Consider the following 6,279-nt stretch of genomic DNA (forward strand, 5'->3'; position numbering starts at 1 on the left):
TCAGCAGTCAGTGGCGTTATAAAATAGTTTTTTCAAAAATCTTTGAGCATACAGTCATAAATGTGCACAAAAAATATTAAGCTGATGGGTCCAGTAGTATGTGAGATTAGCGGCGGACAAATAAAAACGTATGATCCTCTCCAGGTTTACAACCAGCAGAGATTATAACTACTGAAGCAGCTACATTCATGTAAGATTGTGAATGAGAAGAAAATTTCCACTTTGCTAGCCTCACATTGTGTAAATAAAACTGCACAGAACAGAAGAAGTACCAAACCCAGAGTTAAATTTCATCACATCCCTTTAAATAAACACCACCAAGATTTACAGATATCTGTAAATAAAAGCATCATGGTAAGAGGTGGCCACTACGGAAGGGACCACTGTTTATCTTAAATTGGAGCCCACAGAGTTCACACTATTTTGTTGTGATTTTCTTATAAATGAAATAAAATGACTCTTATATTATATATACATTTCTATGAAAAAACTGCATTTATTTTTTTCTAAAAGAGGTTGCAGGCTACTCATGACATTATTATTGTTACTTAAGCTCACATATTAAGGCAAAAGACCTAATGCGATTTTCATCCATGAGATTAGGAAATCAGATTCATTTAACATAACATATACTATCTATACTAATAGCAGTAGTGTGTACTAGTGTATATTTAACACAAACTTGCCACAAAAGATTGAGACTAAAAAAAAAGGTAAAAAGATGCAAAATGGTGGAAGGATTTAGGCAACTAATTTCTGCATTGATGAGACCGACTCTTTGGCAGCAGTCAATACTATTATTGCTCAACATTCCAACATTATAACATCCATTTCCTACCTTCAATCTGCAAAGCCCTCACATATCAGTATTTTTACATCTGCAGAATCCGGTAGTTTTGGACGTTGTTTAACAACAATAAAATCTGATATTATTGACTGCAGCCAAAATGTAATTGAGTTCCAGGTACGGTATTGCACTGCATGCCGACACAACCAAGAAGTTAATGTGAGATTCCTTAAGCTATACTGACAGAAAATCTTTACACAGTCACTTGCTAATGATGCCACAGCGTGTTACTGATTGCAGTCTCTGGAGGTGAGCGAGCCAAGATTACAGACTCTGTGAGGAGCCAGGGGCGATGTCTCCGCTGATGAGCTACACTATGTAACCATGTATGAATCAAGCCTGATTTACATGTTGAATAATGATAAATTAATATGCAAGTTTTTATCTGACTATAGCTAACATCAATCTATGAGTTTGGAGAGTGCACTGGCTTTGTACAGTGTGGGGACTTTTACGGACTCCTCTAAAGTGAAACTCTTTTGAAGTTAGCACTTACTGAAATTAAACAACCGGAATATGCAGTAGTTAGCCTGTACTGCAAGAAAAAACTCCCCTCAGGAGAGTTTGACTGTAGCCTAAATTCAAATATGACTGAACTAAATAATTATTCTTTCAGCTGATAGAGAAACAACAAACATATGTGTATTTCAGAACCAGGTTGAATTCTGTATTTATGAGCGGACTTCTATGGCCTGAGCTTGCTAGTTATCTGCTCCTGTACAGAGTGAACAGGTGGTTGATTTGCTCAGTCTAACATGTCTTCATCCAACCAGCATATTGCAGTGTGAGCGCACAGACCTTTCATTATTATCAAATTTGGCAACACAGATCAAAGGAAAAAAAAATAAACCAAAGAAAAGAGCAGCTTTGCTGTCTTTGATGATGAAAGCAAGCATCCACAGATGCGCTGTAGTCTAAATATAGCATTTAATCATGCTATTTCTGATTGTGGCATCTGTTCAGATTATATATTGCATGGTGAGAACATATATTTCGTCAGTGTCTTGATTAGAGCCCTTCTTACACAGCATGTTTCTATATAAAGGGGACATGCATATACAGTATTTTTTCTGTACAGCTTTTTGATAAGTCCTGCTTTTATTAGATTTTCCAAGACATGACTAATATAACAAGTACAAAAGTGACTGGGTTTCAACTATAAAATAGACTACAGAAATAAGAGCTATAGAATGTACACAAAAAAAATGTACACTGGAAAATATCTATAACTTTAAAGACATCCCTTCAAGATCCACTCCAGACATGTTCATGACATATGAAAATAATCTGCTTTGAATAATAATTTGTATCATCAGATATGTTTTTTCTACCAACAAGTTTGATTACCTAGTTAGAAATTCTTTAAATGACATATCCTCCTTCTCAAAAAATCCAGAGTCTACGCATATATAAATAATTTTCATTTTAAAGGTTTAACTGCTGGACACAAAATGTCTCCTACTTCACTGAAAAGTCCATTCTCAGTATTTGTGTACTGGAGGTTTCAAGTTTCCACATCACTGTTGTGTAAACTGCATACTGGACCACGATTGGCTCTAAATTTGTTATGTCACAAATCCTGCTCGTAGGTACACGTGTGAAACTCACATTTAAAGTGAGCAAACTTTCCTCCTTTAGCAACCTTTTTAAGATGAAAACAGCCTTCTAGTGTCAAACTCTGCACATAAATCATTCTGCTCAGTGAAGCTAAAGCATCCAACTGAAGCAACAAGAGGAGAAACATACTTTTGACTGGAGGACGACTTTTAAGGTCCAGTGTGTAATATGTGTGGTATTTAGCGGCCTCTAACGGTGAGGTTCTAGATTGAAGCACTCCGCCGCTCACCCCTCCCCTCCCTAAGACTTTGGGGTGATTCCAGAAGCTACAGTGGCCTTCAAGGACAAGAAGCTATTTGCTGAAGATGTCATCGTCCACAACAACTTCAAGCATTTCTAACAAGTCAAGCGATGAAGTGAAGATGTATTTAATTATTTAGTCTATAATACTATAGGTTATAGCTCACAAGTAAGATAGCAATTATGAGTGTTTTATTGTTTTGGTAGTACAAGCTAACATTAGCAACGTCATGCTAAACAAAACTTACGTTATTTTATTCTAACGTTAGGCATTATTGATAACAAGATAGCGTTGGCAGGATAATGTTACATATTCTATTATGAGTAATGAGTAATCCACCTCACTGTATAAATACAATATAGGAACAGTATCGAGCAGCAATATTTTGACTTTCTTTAAAAATCCTGTTATTGTTGTGGACATGTTTGGGAACACTGGACAGCCTACAATCCATATTCTGCACTACCATTACCATATTTCCAACATATTATGAAACTTATAACCTATAAAGCCTTATCTGCGTTTTTCCTGTGTTTTATTTTTTCAGAAACTTCTTGAAGAGATGACCTTGGAGGAGCACAGGCAGCTTATCAGTGAACTGCTTCAGAGGCAGCCAGGGTTCATTTTTGATGCCTTGATGATGCATCAGTGCAGGCATGGTGTCCCACCGTTTGCTGGAGTGCCAGGGGTACCATGGTGTACTTGTAGTAACTTTACAGACATGCCTATGGACCAGGAGAGGAAATGCTGTGGCCAGTACCCTGCAGATTGTGTAATAATAATACCGCGCTTCTCCCAGTACTGTCTTGAAAATGCTTTTTATGCATTCACAGGCGGTACTGGGAGGACATTATGGTATTTGGCCAAACCAGGAAACCTGGGGATGACAACCGGGAGTACCGTTATGCTGCCTATAGACATTTCATCTATTGACAGCATGGCTCTTTCGGCCAGGGAAACCGACTTGTCATCCCCAGTTGCTGTGTTTGGAGGATCAGGGATAAGTTCCCTGGTCCTCCAAAGACATCACACTGGTTTCACACCTGGCCTCTGAGTTTCCCTCCAGGTCCTCTGGAACGTCCACACAGTATCTCAGGTACTCGCACACCTGCCTGTTCATCATCAAGGCATCAAATCATCTCATATTTATTTGTTACATTCCTGATATTTTATTTATTTTATATTTGTTCTATACATTTTCTATATTTATATATTTTCTGGATAATTATTAAACTTTTTGTTTATATATTCACATTTGTTCAACTTAAATGTGCAAGTTTACCAAATAAAAGATATTCATCAGATGTGCTGTGATAATTGCAATGATAAACATATAAATATATACTTATACAATGACAGTATTTCCCTGCAGTCAGTATATTGTCATTACCACTTCCACCATTAATTTGTATTGTCATTATTTATTATATTATATATATATATATGAATATTATATATTAATATATTTATAAAGCAACATAAAACAGTAGTGAAGTTGGAATACCACTGATCCTCAGAACAGGGCACTGTAGTACATGTTATGGATTAATTTTCATTGCCACTTCAGGTTATGTTAACTGTAATTCACTAAGAATAATGACATTTGTAATAAAAATATATTTTATTTAACAGAAACATTTTTGGACATCCTTTTCAATCTGGACAATAAAAGGATAACATAAACATGCAGCTTTTACTGTTCAAGCAAACATTTTGACAGCTTATTCTGTGTTCTTCAGAGTTGATTCTGATAAAGACAGAATAATCTATCAAATCATTAGTCTGTTTGAACACTAAAAGCAGTGTGATTAAACTGATCTGATAACCTTCGAGCAGTCAAATTGCTGCACATATAATAGCTGACAAGGGTCAGACCAATACCACACGAAAGGTATTCAATTTACTGTTCTGAATGAAGATGCTCTCATGGCAGAAACAACGCCCATGATTCACTGGCACTGCTGTTCCTCATCTGCTCCAGGAGCTGTGTGTAGAGCAGCAGCTGCATGGAAAACTGCCTCTGTGGAAGACAGTACCATTACACATAGAGTTAATTTACTATTTCATACATTTTATACAGTTGTACATGTGACAATAGTGCTATTTAACCATGAGTAGGACTTACAGGGTAAGTTAATATGCTACATAGGCAAACAAATGTGTATCACTTACCTAGACCTCTCCTGACTTGGTCTGCAATACTTCTGATATGGCGGGTGTGAATGTGACAGACATAGACTTACTATTATGAATCATCTATCTGTCTATCTATCTATCTATCTATCTATCTATCTATCTATCTAATGTGCTCACCAGAAACTCTTCAACCTTATTCCATGCAGATTTTCATCCCAACAACAGACTAGATCAGATTATTTAATTGATTAACACACTTTCAGTCAGAGACAAGTAGCTATTCAGTGAAGTTTAGGGCTGTAGTCTGCTGGTCGACTGGTTGATTAGTTGGTCGATATGCTCTTGTCCGACTAAATTCTCATTGGTTGAATAATCTCCGTGTTATTTTCATAAGGAGAAAAGTGCTACATCAACAGCCTTCCAGGATTACTCCATTATATCCTGCGGCGGGAGGGACAGACTAACAAATTACCTGTGAAAAAAAACCCAAAACATTCAAAACACCCCCGTTGTTTTCACAACTTTGAACTCACCCAACCTAACGGAGACTGCTGGGTCTAACTGTGCACAACATTTACTGAACGTTTACTGAACGTTTACTAAACGTACTGAGTGTTACTGAGTGTAATGAAATCATGGAGCACTGTGAAAAATAGAAATTCACAGGATGTATAAACTCGGTGATGAGCAGACTTCTCCTCAGTTTATCTTTCACATTAACTCATTACTCTGACTTACTGTCTTTAGCACATCACCAGCACTAAATATCTTAGTTATCAGTCAATGTGTTGTCTTACTGCCACAGAAAATGAATAAATCGTTGGGTTATTTGCACGACGTCGCCTCCCTGTTGTCTCTTGTCAGACCACCAGCTCTGTGAGAGGCACAAACTGAAGCTAAAATGTGCTACTATTTGACGTTACGTGGTGGCGTTTCTTTTCAGGGAAACTAATGTTCTGCTAATAAACATTGTACATCATCTAGGTTTTGAACCATTACCAGCGGGGCAAAATAAATATGCATTACACTCTTACCTGTCCAGCAGTAAACAGGAAACTTCAGCATCAGTCTGCAAACATTTCTCTCATCAGGGATTTCCATCTGGGTTTATCCTCATTTTATGCTGTTGCTTGTCCCGATTTTGTTTAGCTTCTTCGTGTTTTCATTTCTTTGACGACGACATTTCACGCTCCTGTGATTTTTTAAATAAATATGATCCTCCATTTATCAGATTTTGGTTTCAAAAACTTCTCACAACACAAAATGTTTGGTCCGTTCTTCTTCTTCGTTTTAAAACCGGTGCATTTCCGGTAGTCGCCCACTGAATCTAAAACGCGTAAGGCCCTCACTGGAGCCAGTGTTAGGTTTGTCCGCTCTATGCTACTGTAGAAACATAGCGATGCAACATGGCGGCCACCGTGGAGGGGGACCCGCTCCC

General features: G+C 37.4%; 1 long non-coding RNA gene across 1 annotated transcript; it reads right to left on the bottom strand.

Moving 5' to 3' along the window:
• Positions 1-4,314: 4,314 nt before the first annotated feature.
• On the bottom strand, positions 4,315-4,999 carry LOC122996081. Its single transcript, XR_006406928.1, has 2 exons — positions 4,878-4,999; positions 4,315-4,725 (listed from the first exon to the last, which is right to left on the bottom strand). It is a non-coding gene; the product is annotated as an uncharacterized LOC122996081 (long non-coding RNA).
• Between the last annotated feature and the right edge of the window lie 1,280 nt (positions 5,000-6,279).

The sequence above is a fragment of the Thunnus albacares genome, chromosome 13 (assembly GCF_914725855.1).
Source record: "Thunnus albacares chromosome 13, fThuAlb1.1, whole genome shotgun sequence".
NCBI lineage: Eukaryota > Metazoa > Chordata > Actinopteri > Scombriformes > Scombridae > Thunnus > Thunnus albacares.